The sequence below is a fragment of the Leptosomus discolor genome, chromosome 1 (assembly GCF_034619465.1).
Source record: "Leptosomus discolor isolate bLepDis1 chromosome 1, bLepDis1.hap2, whole genome shotgun sequence".
Classification (NCBI taxonomy): Eukaryota; Metazoa; Chordata; class Aves; order Leptosomiformes; family Leptosomidae; genus Leptosomus; species Leptosomus discolor.
In genome coordinates, this window is record NC_141391.1 from 54,217,414 (window position 1) to 54,235,210 (window position 17,797).

A 17,797-nucleotide genomic window follows, 5' to 3' on the forward strand; every position below is an offset into this window, starting at 1 on the left:
TGAGTACAGGGACATGATCACTTCCCTACTCCTCCTGGCCACACTATTTCTGATACAGGCCAGGATGCTGTTGGCCTTCTTGGCCACCTGGGCACACTGCCAGCTCGTGTTCAGCTGGCTGTTGACCAGCACCCTCAGGTCCTTTTCTGCCTGGCAGCTTTTCAGCCACTCATCCCCAAGCCTGTAGCACTGCATGGGGTTGTTGTGATCCCAGTGCAGGACCTGGCATTTGGGCTTGTTGAACCTCATGCAATTGTCCTCGTCCCATTGATCCAGCCTGTCCAGGTCCCTCTGCAGAGCCTCCCAAGCCTCGAGCAGATAACAACTCCCATCCAATTTGGTGTCATTTGCAAACTTACTGAGGGAGCACTCAATCCCCTCATCCAGATCGTTAAAAAATATGTTAAACAAGACTGTCCCCAATACTGAGCCCTGGGGGACACCATTTGTCGTGCCGCTAGCTGTATTTAGCTCCATTCACCACAACTCTCTGTGCTCAGCCGCCCAGCAAGTTTTTAAGCCAGTGTAGAGTGCACCTGTCTAGGCCATGAGCCACCAGCTTTCTTAGGAGAATGCTGTTGGAGACTATGTCAAAGGCTAGTAAAAAGTCTAGGTAGATAACATCCACAGCCTTCCCCTCGTCAACTAGGTGGGACACCTGATCATAGAAGGACATGAGGTTGTTTCAGCAGGACCTGACTTTCTTGAACCCATGGTGGCTGGGCCAGAGTCCCTGATTCTCCTGCACCTTCCATGTGAGCGCCCTTATAATGAACCGCTCCATAATCTTCTCCAGAACATAGGCCATGCTGACAGGCTTGTAATTCCCTGAATCCTCCTTCCCTCCATGTAGTAAGTAATAGAGCGAACATTGCCATCAAACTCTGTTAAGTCACACTTTTACAAGTTCATGTTAAAATCACTTTTGCTAATACCTTTGTTGGTGATTCTTGAAGTGATCTAAATCAGGATCCTAAATCACTCATATGTGACACACATCTCCACAGTACAACAACATTTAACATATCATGATTCACTGGCAGAGAAAAGCAGAGGAGCCACAGGGTACTTGGACTAACTGTTCATTTGTTGTCAAACACAGGACAAAAATTCTAAGCCACAGAAGAACTAGAAAAATAGTAATGAATATATTTCTTCAACTTTGTTTTTCAATTTCCATATTTGACATACAAAATATTTTATTAATATATGATTTTAATAAAGAACTGTCCATGGCTTAGAATTGCTTGCATTTTAACCTTAGAGCTTTTTTGCAGATAATTATCTGTGCTGCCTGTATTAGAGAATCTCTGAAAGCATCTTTATAAAACTAGAATGAGGCAGAGAACTGCCATCACTCATCGGAGACATGAGCTCAATGTCCAGCTGTATCAATGGTCTTCTTCAGAGCTTTTGAAAGATCACTTTTCCTTTCTGAGAAACAATTATTTTCATATATTAAATATTTTGAGAACTCCAGTTAAAAAGAATGATGCATGAGCTATGTACTTATTGCACGCATAGCCAGAAGAACTAACTGAACAGAAATGTCAGTCCTCTGTATAGTTGAACAAGCCTTGACCTCAGCAGCAAAGTCAACTCTACTGTTAAGGATCTTCCATTGTCTACTTTTTTCCCTGTGATTTCATAATTTTGGTACCTCTTTTGTAACTTTTACACCTCTCCTGTTGTAGAAAACTATTTGTATTAAAAAATAGCCTAAATTGCAGTGAAATTAGGCCACGTACATTTTTGAAACAGTGTCTCTAGGGATAAGATTGGCTCTAAAACCAAAGGTAATCCCAGCATCCCAAAACTACAGCTCATCCCACTTTAAAATAAACTGTTCATGTCTCTCATGCTTTTGGAAGCCCCATGATGTTTAACTAAAGTATTAAAATAGCTCAGCAGTGTCAAAGAAGTTTCTTCCTTCAAGAAACTATCCTGCTTTTGTAAATATCCTCTTAGGTTGAGTTATCTGCCTTCCTCATTAGTCCCTCTACGCTGACAGTAACATATGGTGGAAATCCTATTAGTCTATGAAGTTCATCATATAAAGACTAACAGAAATGTTAAATCTGCATCTCTTCTGTCCTTCTCTTTCTGTGGTTGGTTTAATCTGAATAAAGACGTGCAAGGTTGATTTAAATCACTATGAATATAAAATTATTTTGAAGGCATAATGCACAGTTGTAAATGCTTCTGTGAGCTGTAAACTATAAGCTGCAGATTCTAGAATCAGCCTTATAGTATTAGTTTACGTTAAACTCTATAATTGATGGAACTTTTGAAAGACTTTGTTCTACTGTACTTCGGACTCATTTCTGACTGAATAACAGCATCAACTTCCATTTATAGGACATAGTACCTTATCTCAGCAAGATATCTCAAGGTGCTTTGCAAGAGATGCACAATAATTAATAACACAGCTTGCAGTGCCAAGTTAATGATGGAAAGCAAAGGGAAAAAATAAGTCAGTTTTCAGTTTTGATTTAAAGCGCACTGACATTCATGGCATATCTTTGCAGAGAATGTTAAAGCAAGGCTTTTAAGTATCTGAAACAGCAGCATCCTAATACAGTGTGTAGTGAGATACTAGCAGAACAAGTACAGCACCTTGATACAACCTATTAGTGAGATGTATGAGGTCTAGAAGAAAATTATGGTTTTTTCATTTAAGCCTGTGTGATTCTAAGAAGGGCCATTGAGTCAAGATCGCTTGGAAATTAATAAGACACTTTTATCACATTTTTCAAGACAGGAGTTGAGTTATATGTCACCAGTCTTCAGTCAGAATCTTATAAACATTTTTTCGTTTTTGTACAAACATAAAGGATGTGTTTATCTGTGCATGCCACAACTATATGAGGAAAATAGATTCTAAAATAACTCTAAAGAATAATATCTACCTTGAATATTGTATATTCTGGTCTTCTCAATATACGGAATATTTGGGAATACTTCACGGATGCTTATCTCTTCTTTAGCACAAACAGAAATTGTTTCTGTTACAAATCATTGAGAAGTATTCATGTAATCTAACTGTAGACACTTACCTGAAGTTTCTCTAACAGAGAAACCTAGATGAGTAACTGTCCAGAGGTGTCTGGCTCTTCCTACTGACTACATTTACTGTATGCAAATTCATCAGGTTTATGAGGTACAGAAATTTATGAGAATTTCTATGATGGCATAGGTGAAAGATCTGTCTGCTACTTCTAGTCTCACAGCCTGTCCCAAATGGTGGTTAACAGCAAATATTCAGATAAATAGTATAATAAACAGTCTATATCTAATGCACCATCTCATCTTCCGAAGACTGTGGTTCCTAAAAGACATGAACATCTAGATCATAGCATTTAATAGCCGTCTATAGATTTATAAATAATAATTTAAAAACCCCACCATCTTGTATATTTTAAAACAATTCATGCTTTTGCATTCACAGTATCTTTTGGTGATATGTTAACTAAATAATTACAACTAGGGTGGAAAAAAAACAGTATTTTGATTTGCTTTCAATCTGTCAAATTAAACATAATGCAATCTTTCTAAGCCATGAGAAGCTGTGAACTATTCCTTATTTTTTCCATAAACACACGTTCATAATTTTATCATCTTTCTAACATATGTCCCCACATCCACCACTTCCTCTAGCTGCCTATTTAATACCTTCTCAGGTGGTAGGCATCTGATACATGAATTTATTCTTCTTTCCCTTTTCTGTAACTTCTTTTAGTTCTAGAATATCTTCTGTGAATTGAGTGAGAATACCTGAATATATTTGATTTTCAAGATGCAACTCCAACATGGAAATACAGAGTGGCAAATCTATGTCTTTTTTTGTTCCTTATAATAATTTATAATATTGTGGTGGACTGATATCAGCTGGCAGCTAAGCTCCAACCAATCACTCACTCCCCCTCAGTGGGATGGAGGAGAGAATCAAAATGGCAAAAGTGAGAAAAAAACTCTTGAATTGAGACAAAGACAGTTTAACACGTCAAGCAAATCTGCAAGCAAAGAAAAATGAGGAATTTATTCCCTCCTTTCCATTGGCAGGCAAATGTCCAGCCACTTGCTGGGAGGCAGTGTCTCAGCACATGTAATTGTTGCTTGGGAAGACAAATAATATGACCACAAACTACCCCCTTTCTGCTTTTTTCCTTGAGATTTTATTGCTGGGCACAACATCATATGGTATGGAATGTGCTTTTGGTCAGTTGTCCCAGAGCCATCTGTCTTGGCATTGTCCCTTCTGAGGGTTCTTCTGAAGATCTTTAGTAAGACTTTATTTTTCATTACTCAAATTTTATCAGTAAATCTTGTTGCCACGGCTGTTACTCCCTTTTCCTCATCCTTTATAGAATCATAGAATCATTAGGTTGGAATAAACTTCTGAGATCATCAAGTCCAATCATTGACCTAATACCACCATGCCAACTAAACCGTATCCCAGAGTGCCACATCTACACGTTTTTTGAACACCTCCAGGGATGGTGACTCCACCAGTTCCCTAGGCAACCTGTTTCAGTGTTTAACCGCTCTTTCAGTAAAGAAATTCTTGCTAATTTTGTCCAATCTAAACCTACCCTGGCACAATTTGAGGCCGTTTCCTCTTGTCCTATCGTTAGTTACTTTGGAGAAGAGACCGACACCCACCTCACTACAACTTCCTTTCTGGGAGTTGTAGAGAACGATAAGGTCTCCCCTCAGCCTCCTCTTCTGCAGACTAAACAACCCTGGTTCCCTCAGCCGCTCCTCATAAGACTTGATCTCCAGACCCTTCACCAGCTTTGTTGCCCTTCTCTGGACACAGTCCAACACCTCAATGTCTATCTTGTAGTGAGGGGCCCAAAACTGCACACAGTATTCCAGGTGTGGCCTCACCAGTGCCAAGTAGAGGGCACGACCACCTCCCTATAAACACATTAACATCTCCACACTAGTTCTGGAGAACTTCATTATACCTTATCTCCACTATAAGAAGTGTCAATCTCTTCCTCCTTTATTTCTACCATTCAAGTATTTTTTACTTATTGAAAGGTTTTCTCTTATTCATTGACTGTTAATTTAATTAACTTGGCATCAAGACAAATAGCTATTTTTTTTTTTACATATGCTATGGCTGTATCTGCACATACATAACGGCTGCAACATATCTTGTGATTCTCTTCTGGTGGTGTTCTAGGTAATTTTGAATCTCACCACAGCTTTTAGACAGCCTGATCACCTAGAGTTCATCTCTGTAAGTAGCAGCAGGGGAGGAGAGCACAGAGAGATTCCTGGTACTGTGGTCTTTCTCCAGTACTAAGTTCAATTGTGACCATACCATGTGGACTTAATCCTGGGAGTCCTACTGTAGCTGACCCTGTTTGAGCAAGGCAGTTGGACAAGTTGACCTCCAGAAGTCCTTTCCAGCTTCAGCCATTATGTGATTCGGTGATACCGTGCATAAGGTCCTAGAAAATAGGAACTGTTTCTAGATGAATTAATATAGGGACATTGGGTGGATCATGTTTCTTCCTTTGCTTGCTAATTTCAAAGGTGTATGAGACACAAATTACCTCTGAAAATGTTATTCTTCTCCAAATAGACTATACTTACAAACAAAGCGACTAATTCTATTCCTGCTATGGTCTCAAACAGTATATCTGGAAGTCAATCTGAAGTTTGTGGGGTTTTACTGCTCTGTGTTCTGATTTTTGTGTCCTGTATTTTATTTTTTGTTCTATTCTCTGTTGCATTTCCTCAAGGCTATGGTTCCTCAGGTAAAGTGACACTGAGGTTACTACCTTCCATTCTCCTGTGGAAGAATGCTATGGGTCATACACACCACATCTGAAGGTTGAGCAATTTTAAATCTGATTTCTTTTAGAACTATTATGTGAACAATCGCAGGCATTGTATTTATTTAATTATTTTTGTTTTAAAACCACCTCTATTAACATATGTGACAAAGTTGCTGAGATTCGTCTTTCACAAAGATGAAACTTTAGCTTTATGGGACATGATTTATCTAACTTCCTAATAGTAAATACGTATGTTAAAAAATAATCTCTTGTTTCTATCCTAATGTATCACATCTCCTCTGTGCACTCTGTTTAATCCCTGTTTGTCTATGAATCCTTTCAGCTCTTCGTATAGATCCTACTTCTAGTGTGGTAAAAGAAATATACTAAACCATTTTTACTTTATGACTTGCCTCATTATGGTTTAATATTTAAGTTAAAAAAATTGTTCTCTGTGCACTTGATTTTATTTGGACTGTTCTACATTTTGAATTATTTTACTTTCCTTCTGCAAGACTATGTTCTGCTGTTCAGTAGAGCTAGGGTTGTTTTGTTTGTTTTTCCATTTGTCTGTGCTTATTTGGTTGTTTAGTGATGCACTCTTGCTCAAAGCCTCTAACATGCTGAACTTCAAATTAGGCATTATTACAGTGTAATTTGGTGGGTGAGCCTTATCTTTTCCACAAAGAAGCTGAATTTGAATATTTTATGGCTATTACCACTCTGAACTTTGAATTCATCTGTCTGCTGTTAAGAATTGGATCAAAATGTGATTTTCCTCTTGCAAATCCTCTAACAAGTTGCTCTAAGAAGCATGGTCCCCAAATGTCCAGGTTCTTTTGCAGTTATGCCTTCGTCTTTATACAGGTCAACAGGTAAGGACAGCCTTCTGTATTATTGTGCTTTCTATGGCACAAAAGTAAGAAAAAAAATTCTATCCCACTTACGTAATAGCCATAATTCAAACACTGTAGTGTTGCTACATAATTTTGATTATCAAGGTGATATTCATCTCTCATTGTCTCTGTTATATTAAGTTTATCATGCATTCTGAGCCAGTTGTCTTCATTCCTTCTAACAGCAACAATGAGAAAAAGACACAGCTCCCAAGAATACTTCACCTTCCCTGAAATGGGAAGATGGATTTTGCGAAGCTCTTAGTCTCTATTACATCACAGAGAGCCTAGATCAGTAGTTTAGAAATTCTAGTTCTAATTTTTAACCTAAGTTATAGATATCTAACTTTAGGAGACAGACATCCCTTCACTGTAGAATATGGCATTCTTTTTTCTCACACATCTGCAATGTTTACAAGGAGTCATTAATAACTTGCAACAGATGAGACATCAGTCATTCTGGCCATAGTCCAACAACACAATTAAGATCATGCTTAACATTAATCAATGGAACCGACTTCAGAGAAACTACTTACAAGCTTAAAGTTAAGTAAGCATTTAAACATACAAAGAATCAAGTGTTAGAGAGAAGAAAAATCTGGACTTCAGAAATTCAGTACGCAATACCCAGCAAATGTGAGAATGTAGTGTGGCTAAGTATTAAAAGGCATAGGGCTTAGAGATTAAAAACCAAACAAACACCATAAAACAGACTATATAGTGCCAGATTTTATGTCTGAAACTCTAATTTAAAATGTTCAAGGATAAATAATTACTATTGCCAAATTAGGGAGAATAAACAGGAGACCTAACAGGATCTTCACAGAGGCTCTGCAGAGGCAAAAGCCTGTGTCCCACGTTGCATGGAAAAAGAGACACTGAGAGACTCTCCTTGAATTAGTGGTAAATGCAGACTCCCAAGATGCAGCTATATATATATACATATTAAAAAAAAAAAAAAAAAAAAAGAGAGACCTGGAATCTTCGTGGAAACCAAACTTAATGTGAGTCAGCAATGTGTCCTTGCAACAAATAAGACGAACAGCATCCTAGGATGCATCAGGAAAAGCTTTGCCACCAGGTGGAGGAAGGTGATTCTTCTTCTCTAGTCAGCACTGGTGATATCATACCTGGAGAGCTGTGTCCAGATCTGGGCCCCCCAGTACGAGAAAGACATTGATTAACTGCAAAGAGTCCAGTGGAGGCCTACCAAGATAGTCAGGTATTGGAGCAACTGAAATATGAGAGGAGGCTGAGGGAAAGGTATCTGTTTAACTTGGAGAAGGCTTAGGGGGAGACTGTTATTGCTATCTACATCTTATTAAAGATAGGGTATAGAGAAGATATATACAGATTTTCAGAAATATACAGTGGAAGAATACAAGACAGCAAAACCAAGTTGGAACATGGAAAACTTGTATCAGATTTTTTTTTACCATGGGAGTTATCAAACACTAGAATGAGTTGCCCAGAGAGGCTGCAAAATCTCCATCTATGGTGATATTCAAGACTCAGATGGATAAGATCATAAGCAACCTGCTTTAGCTGAGATGTAGCTCTGATTTGAACAAGGAGTTTGTCTAGATGATCTCCAAAAGGCCCCTTCAAACCTCAATTATTCTATGATTCTATCCTACTTGCATAGCTGAAGTTATGATTTTGAGCTAGTAGTTCATCACAAATCTTTGGATTAGTAGTTCGTGGTTGGACATGGTAAATTTCCTGACCACAGTAAGTATCACTGTATGTGCAAGAGTAGCAAATATTGTCATATTGGCTTCCTTTATAGCACTGGCTTCCTTGAAAGGCTCTGAATAGCTGGGAAGAATTCACAGTAAGGTATATGAGAATTTAAACCTCTCCATGGGAGAAATACAAGTAGCAAGTAAATGGAATGACCAATATTGGAACATTTTAAAATGTTGTTAATTATTGGAGGAGGGGGGAAAGAAAATTCCAGGACTCTCCCTTTCGTGAAACAGGCATTATAATCTAACAACTTAATGAACTGCAGTAGTAGGTGTACACTGATTGCATAAGACAGGGAACCAAATAAGGATGGACCACTTGGAAAAACGTTAGCTCAAAAAAGAGAATAGTTCAGTAATCATCTGCATCAGCATGCAAACGACAACAACAGAAATGGACACTTGACAAAAGAGATTCAACTGACACATGTCTATACATTTCTCCTTACAATTTAAGCACAAAGCCAAAATACCATGTAACAGACTTGTTTCGCTCTGGGCATGCAGCCACATTAATTCTAATTCCAAATCTACCATCAGCAACTCTTGGCTACTTCAGGCTAAGCATTTGTACTGCTGCAGATATTTTAAATTATAAATGCATTTGCTAAGAGATGTCAGAGGGAAATTAAATAAAACTGTCCTTGGCAGTGACTAATAGGCTATTATTTCTGTTTTGGCATTACACATTTTTGTTAGTCTTTTTTCGTATTATGCTGTTGTTTCAATAATTAAAAAATAAAGTAGAAATTTGTAGAAATTTGTAGACTTAGAGTTGACTATAAGACATAAAGTTATTTAAAAAAGAGAACCCCTCCATAAAATTGGGTCAACATGAAAGCAGATCTAAATGAAGCACTTGTGAGGAACAAATCTTATCAGCAAGTTAGAGATGCAGAACTTTCTATTCTCTCCCTTTTGCTTAACTGTGAAGGACTAACAGAAAGAAAGACCACAAAGAAAGGCACCTAAGAGTTACCTTTTTTTTTTCCCCTAGGAATTATGACCATGTGGCCTTGTCCTAGTCTTTATTTGACTGTGTATGGAGCTTTAATATTTGAAAACTACAGAACATATTCTCCTTCCCATGTGTAGGAAGCTTGGGTAGGTCACAGATATTTGAGTAAACCTCAAGTAGTATTATTGTTCACTTTGCCTTGCAGTAGTCATACTGATTAGAGTTTCTAGGGAAAATTTCTTAAACTTGATCATTGCTGAGACAGAGTACACATAATTAATTCTGAGATGATTAATTCTGAATCATATCACGGTCAGTAATACAATTGTAAGAGCAGATTCAAGCCTCTTTTTGTGTGTTTTTGTAGGATTTGGGCTGATATTTGCATAGACATACAAAAAGGGGTAAGAAATTCTGGAGACAATTAGAATATGCCCTGTAGCCTTTAACCTTTAAAAATTTAATTGGTTTTTTTATTAATTTTAAAAATTTTTTTTGTTCACTTTTTTCCCAGGAATTTAAGAGCTCAGCTACACCAAATATATTTTTAATGGAATTGAATCACATTTTTAAGAGTAAGAGATATTCAGTTCACTGGCCTATGACTTAATCCCTCTTAATCAAAATTGTGTAGAACTTTTTAGCTGCATAACACATTCTAATCTACTGATTCCTGTAGTCTTCTTCAATTTTTACTTTATTTAAAAACTTCCCTGAATTTTTAATTTTTCCCTTGTTTCTATGCACTTGATTTCAAATTTAACAAGTGAAATAAAACATTCGAGCATAATATTTTTATCAGTGAAATCTAACAAAACCTTCTCTGTATAATTTTCATAAAGCAATAGTAAGAAAATTAATTTGATTGTACGTATTAGAATTTACAGATTTCCAGAATGAGTTAGGATTAAATATGAAGACAACAGCTTTCCTTTTTTAAAGTTCTTCAGTGCTTTCAAATGTTTGGTTTCACTAAATCAAAATCTTCAGACTCTTCTTTCTGTATGAATCAAATTTAAGAATAAACATGTAATTCCACAATGAAAAATCAGAACTTTTTTTTTTTCTGAAAAATGAAGAAATTAAATATACATAATAACTTCCAATTTCCATTTTTCTCTAGGCAAAATTTCAATTCAATATATATAATTTTGCCACCTGAAATTTAGAGAATGTGTTGGGTTTGGCTGAGATAAATTTGATTTTCTTCATAGTAGCTCACATATGATTTGGATTTGTGCTGAAAATATTGTTGATAACACAGGGATGTTTTAGCTATGACTGAGCAGTACTTACATAAAGTCAAGGCCATTTCTGCTTCTCACACCACCCAACCAGTGGGTAGGCTGGGGGTGCATAAGAAGTTGGGAGGGGACACAGCTGGGACAGCTGACCCCAACTGACCAAAGAGATATTCCATATCACATGATGAGGTGATCAGCATCTAAAGCTGGGGGAAGAAGAAGAAGGGTTATGCCTGTAGTGATGGTATTTGTCTTCCCAAGTAACCATTATGCGTGGTGGAATCCTGCTTTCCTGGAGATTTCTGAACACCTGCCTGCTGATGGGAAGTGGTGAACGAATTCCTTGCTTTGCTTTGCTGGCATGCATAGCTTTTGGTTTACCTATTAAACTGTCTTTATCTCAACCCATGAGTTTTCTGAGTTTTACTCTTCCAATTCTCTCCCCTATCCAACCGCGGGGGAGTGAGTGAGCAGCTTTGTGGGGCTTAGCTGCTGACTGGGGTTAAACCATGACAAGAAAATTATCTAATCTGAAAATACTTACGTCGTTCCTAAGTATATGCATAAAAGGAACTTCCATGTATTGATTAATGCTAACTAGCTTGAACGTTTTTTTTGTCAAAATTTTACCATGAGTTGTAGTTATGAAGATTTTTATAAGGAAGATTTAAATTCATATTACTCTACACATCAGAGCTTTCTGACACCTTTGTAATTCTGTTATTTATAATTATATTCTAATAAGTAATTAATATAACTAAAAAGCATTGGTTAAATTAAATATAAGATATTGATCATTTAAAAATTCAGAATTATTTAATTAATCTCTTGTCTTTTTTTTGAAATTGACATTTTAATTATTAATTATAGTGGTGAAAAAAAGGATTTGAATGTTTAACACTAACCTAGTCTTGTATAATGATTTATAATGTCTAATAAGTATCCAGCTGAGATAGTGTTTCTTTAAAAGTAACATAAAATCGATCTATAGACAGTAGCCCATTTCCTTGATTCAACATTTCAGATCTATGATTTATTCCACCATAACTTTGTATCAAATGTTTAGTTATCTGGCCAACTTGGTCTAAAACTCCTTAGCACTGTTAACATCTGACTCTAGATATCTAGCTAAGATATGGACAGATTTATATGGAGAGGTATGTTACTAAATAAGTCCCCTCCTCACATTACAGCGTTTCTTGCATAAAGCTTCCCTCACCACCTTGATGCAATATTTGAAAACCATCTTAAAACTGTTTTTCTTCTGAGTAACATGTTTCTTGTTTCTTTTTTTTTTTAAGGAGTCAGATTAAGGTGTTCATTTAAAAATCATGAGAGTACCATAGGTGGGAAGTTGTTCTCAAAGAGGAGTAACCCACCTGCTTAGAGCAGGGCCAGGCCGAGCAGTATGCTCAGGACCATGTCTAGTCAGTTACTGTTGTGTGAGCCGACACAGGCAGGACTCAGGAACAACCACAAAAACACGGATGAAATGCAAGAAGTAAATTTATTCTTGTTACCTCGCGATCCAGGGGATCTCCACAGCAGCACCCAGGCAGAGGCACGTAAGTGGGGACATAGGCCCTGTGGAGCTCATTCCTGCTAGTGAGCAAAAAGCTAACTACCCTACTGCTTTTTGACTGTTATAAAAGGGACTTTTCAGGTGTATTTTTCCACTGTGCTTTGATCTTTCCCATAGCAGGACAGGAATCTCAAGAGTGTTTGATAAGTTGCCTTTGAGTCCATTGTAGGCCTACGTTATCTGAACACAGATGTTCTACTTGTCAAACACACAAAACTAAAAGACAATCAGTGTGATATATGTGTTTTTTGACACCCCAGCTGCAAGTCACTTGGGCGTCTTTACAATCCTCCTAGTCAATCTTCCACTACTCTCTCACAACTCTGTATTTCCATGGATGGCAAAAGTGTTCTCTCTGACTCCTTTAGAAAGTAGCTATTGGTCCAAATTAGTTCAAAATTAATTCAAACAAATATAAAGGCTTGAATTTGGTTGTGTCAGTTTCTAACCACAGATTTCTTTATATATTTCTCTTTCAATGGGAAAAAAATATTACTTAACTCTCAATATTTTCTCTGCTTCAAGGAAAAGATATCTTCCTTCAGAGATTTTTTTCTTATGACCTACTAACAAGCTAAGAGATGGAAATTCTCCCTTTAAGATGTTTCATCTATTGCACAGAATATTTTACTGCTCTCAGTTTTTCAACATACATTTTCAAATATAAAAATAACAAAATTACATTCAGAATTTGAAATCTAACAGTGTCTACACCGTAGTACAGAGATAAAATCTCTGCACTGATTCTGCTTACTTGTTTCCTGTCTTCATTCAAGGGTAGCATTAGCCAGAGCTGTCTTAAGACTTCTCAGATATATAGCTGAATTTTTTTTTTTCATCCCACCAGTTGTGTTCTGAGGTTTCTGTAAGTCTGAGGGAAGTTTTAGAAATCATGGATGAGAGTGAGAATCTGTCTCCCTTTGTCTAATTTATTTACCTTTAGCTTTTCACTGTTAGACATAGATCCCCATAGTGCCCTACAGACCAGTTCTCCCTCTCACAGGACCTACTAATATCCTTTTCCCTGTTTGCAAATGCTTCTCTCATTTTCCTCTATGACGCTTTGCTTTACCTTGTGGCAGCAGATAATCTCACTCTTCTGTTTCCTGAGCAACTGGAAAGAGAGAAGTGAAAGAAAGATAATATAAGACAAATATGAATAGGAAAAGGCAGGAAAACCTGTCAAAGTGCTATGAAGTGACGAGTTCATTTTTCCAGTCATAATGAGGAGAAGGAACCATCTATCTTGCCTAAATTTGACTCACACTGAATACAGCAGAGGGTTACTGGAAGTGTGAGATAGTGATGAGTTTTTTGTTTACAGCTAACCCTAGAACAACCCACCACTGTGCCCTCTGGCATAAATATGTGTCCATCAGCATAGACCCTTCCATCCCATCACTGATTTTCAGAATGGTCTCTATTGTGTAAACATGAACTTGTTCTTGGATGTATGGCTTTGATTTTAGCTATATTAAATCATATTTTCTTTGAATGGACTTGGGTCACCAAATGATCCATTTATCTCTGTTTGACTGATTTGATCTTGCTGTTACTCTACACTGCATCAGCCCCTTTCACACATGCAAGTGTTATCAGTGGTGATTTCTATTTCTGTCCAATTTTGTAATGAACAGCATTGCAGGTAGCCAGAACACAATTAAAAAATCCCCATCAGATGATGATCCTTTTAGACAAATAGTTATTGAGCTATCCCTGTTAACTCTTCTAAATTATTTTAACATACTTTTTTTTTTTTTTATTTTTTTACACTGGAAAGTGCTATTAATCAATCAAATAACTGTGTGATACTCAGTCACCTGTTTTAACAAAAATACTGTGCATCTGCATAATTTCTGTATTAACCAAACCTGTAATCTCATCAATGAGAAAAATTAGATGTTTTTCTGGGTTTTTTGGGTCTAAAGCTAAATTGACTGGTTGCAGTCACATTGGTATTCCTTAACTCTGTCAGATGAATCAATGGGTCTCAGCTGACAAATTTAAATTGCTTTCACAGTCCTTCCTCATTAAGCAAAACACAGTCCTCTGGGCACATTGGTTACCCTTACTTGTCACTGTACTCACACGATCCTTCATAAAGCTACCTGGAAAATTCAATTTCCTAATTTTTTTTTTTATTATTTCAGCTGCATTTCGGAAAAGTACCTTTTGATTGCAGAGGTTTATCATGTAGTACAGGACAGACTGTGTGTTTGTGGACAAGCAACAACAAAGTAGTCAGGGTGCTGGAGTAGCCAGGGTGTCCTTGGGGTCCATTGGGGCAGGACCTGGCAGCCAGGAGGAAGGAATCTGGGTGGTACTGTGGCAGCCCCAGCCCCAGTCATTGGGCATCCTGGGGATGCAGATAAGCTGAAGCCCAGGCCGGGATGTGGGCCTGCAGGTGGGGGTCAAGATCAGGCCTGGTGAAGCGAAACAGGGTCCCCTCACCCAGGATGGCCTGGCAGGTCCATGGAGATAGGGACAGGATGGGCCAAGGCCAAGCTGGGATGCCAGCCCATGGGTGAGGCTTTGGGTCCAGATCAGTGGGACCACAGACAAACAAAGGCAGGGTAAGAGCCTCAGCTCAGGCGAAGGTCCCAAGAGGGAAAGATCCCGTAAAGGCTTTTTCCAACAACACTTAACACAAGTTTCAGAATGGATGGTTGTGTATCAGGCTGCTTTCCCAAACCCAAGAGAGGGGGCTCAGGGCCCTGAGGCAAGCTCTTCTCTTAGCCATGTTTACACAGCAGAAGTATCTCTCAAAGAGATGCCTCTGCCTTCCATGCTGGGATGTCAAAAGTAGGAGAGAGATTGTGTTTTTAAAGAAAAAGGAGGAGGAAGGAAAGCACCAGTGGGAATGACTAGTTGCAAGCACAGGCAACAGGTCCTGCTAACAGGACGAAGCCAGCTCAGAACTATTTTAAAATTTCCCCATCTGCATTTCCTGAGCTCCAGACCCTGCTGTATCATAGCAGAGATACATGGTGAAACTCCATGAAGCAGAGAGTAAGGGATCACATAGTGTTATAATTAATTGTAGAAAGTTTACCAAGAATACCAAGTACTTCTGTTACATGATACAAATGGGAGATACCAACCAATATACTTCTATACTCTGGTGTCAAGGGTTGAGGCTGGGATAACCACTAACAAATGACAAATGTTCTCGATTAATCCCTCTCCACTCCCAGAAGGGGAAGGGAGAGAGAATAAGGGAGAGATACAGGTTGGAAAACTAAAACAGCTTTAATGAAATAATATAAATAAAAGAAAAGATAAGAAAAAAAATAAGAAAATAATAAATATATACAAAACCAACACTGAACCCACCCCGACCCCACTCCCCCCCCCCAATGACAATATGTCACCACTGATGCTGCAGGGCTGTCATTGGGGAAGTCCCAGGCTAGAACCAGATACAGGAGCTGGATGAAGAATGCACAGCTCCAGATCAAAGACAAAAGAATGGGCAGAGTCCTCCTCAAACTTTGGCTATAGATGAAGAGGGCCTAACCCTTGTAATCCCTCAGCTTTATGCTGAATACAACATATATGGAATGCATACTTAGTTGAGTTTCGGGTCACCTGTCCAGTTCGCTCCTCCCCACAGATACAACCTTATTATGTACTTGTGATGCTTTTTACTTAGAGCACCCCAACATGGGGTGCAAGATTCAGTAGTGACCTTTGTTGCTACAGGAACAAGTATAAGCAAGACCCTTTCTGCATACCATTCCTTGGTATTAACTGTAAACATCACGTACTATCACTACTAGAAGCAGACACTGTGTGGGAAAACATGTTGTTGATTTCAGAAAGTGCAGTTACTTAGAAGAGACTGAACTGAAAAGTAAAATCACTGAACAGAATTAGCTCCATTTTAGCTCAAACTAGGACATCTGGTCACAAAATCACCTTAGATTAAATGGTTATGACATTGGAATTTAAAAAAAAAAAAAAATCAGAAAGTGACTCTATTTTCTGGACTATATTCCCATGGATGAAAAACTTTGGAGAACCTTCAGTGTCTATTTTTCATATAATTTCTTGCAGAAAACAGATGTTTTGGTGATGTGCAGTTATTTAAAAGGTATCCAATCTCATGGAATTGTTGATGAATTTGGTCATCCCAAAATATCTTTGCTCTCATAGAAAGTTCCTCTCCTCACTTGTCTGAGCTTCACAAATTCATCATTAAAATAATTAAATTCCGTGCCTTGGCAGGTTCTCTGGCAAACAATCTCACATGATAAACTGCAGAGAATTTAAGATGACAACCAAGTCACATTCTTTTGTGTCAGAACTGCATTTCTGCCAATACAGTCATACAGACAATGAACACACATGCAAATACTAAATCACATACATGAAAACTACTATAGCTTTTTCAACAAACTCCGGCCTTTAAAGAATGTGAATTCCTAACTGTACTGGAACTTGCTGTAGGACTGTACAAAACTTTCAGATAGGTTATCATATACATGATTCATTTCTGCTTTTAGATAGTTTGCTTGGTCTTCCTTGTCAATAGTATTATTTGATCAAGAGTCTGCTTGCTTTAAGGGCAGTTACCATGAAACAGCTCCCTTTGCTTTAGGCAACACTAAGACTGCTTTATTTATAATTGTTACTAATTTTATTGCTCTTGAAACACTGCTGAAATAAAGAGCACCCTCTAGCATTATTTTTTTAGCTCTGTGTCAAAACGCTGAACAGTACTTGCAAACCAATTTGTACTCTAATTATGCAACTTGAGAATGACCTTGCCAGGTTGGGTTCTTGCCAGTATTTTAAAGGATTTGTGTAAATGCTTTCCATATATGAAGCTAGATGGTAACAAAAGCATCTTGTATATACAGCAAGTCAAATTAACCTCTGAAGTGTCTCAATAGAACAGAATAGCTTTTTCAGATAAGTGTTTAATTTATTCTGTGTAAATTAAAAAAAGAAAGCACAACATAAAACAGAAAACACCTCCTTTCTTGATGCTTTCTAAATCTGGAAAAAAAAAAACCTTGTTCTATTTTATGAAAGCTTCACTTGAACCTGCTTGACAAATAGTATAAGATTTACACGTGTGTTCTCTGTGTTCTGCTATTGTCCTTTGAGAGTGAGCGGGTAATGTGGATTTTCTGGAAGAGAGGATACTGCTCCTTCCCTCATGAGTAACTGAGCCTGCTGAGTAAAAGAAAGCTCCAAAGATTGCAGGATATGGCAGTAGCAATGAAAAGTCCTTGCAAGAAGCTGTAAGACAGCAGCTCAAAAGAATGCTTGTAAGACCAGGAAATAGACAGTGTCAGAAGAAATGTAAGAAATCCTTCCATGAATGGGAATTGCAAATTAGCTCTGTGTTAGGCACTGAGATGTCTGAAACCAACTCTGAAGTTAGAGGCCTGCTTGCAAAAAACACAATTGGCAGGGCAAGAACTCTTTCTGAGCCCTTTTTCTACTTTTTATGTTTAGTTTCTGTGCTTCCTTGGTCATTTCAAGTTTTATCATATAAAATACAACCTTTTTGTGACATATTTTGTAATATTTTAAAGTTCATGATGTTTGAAGAGCTCACTAGGAAGA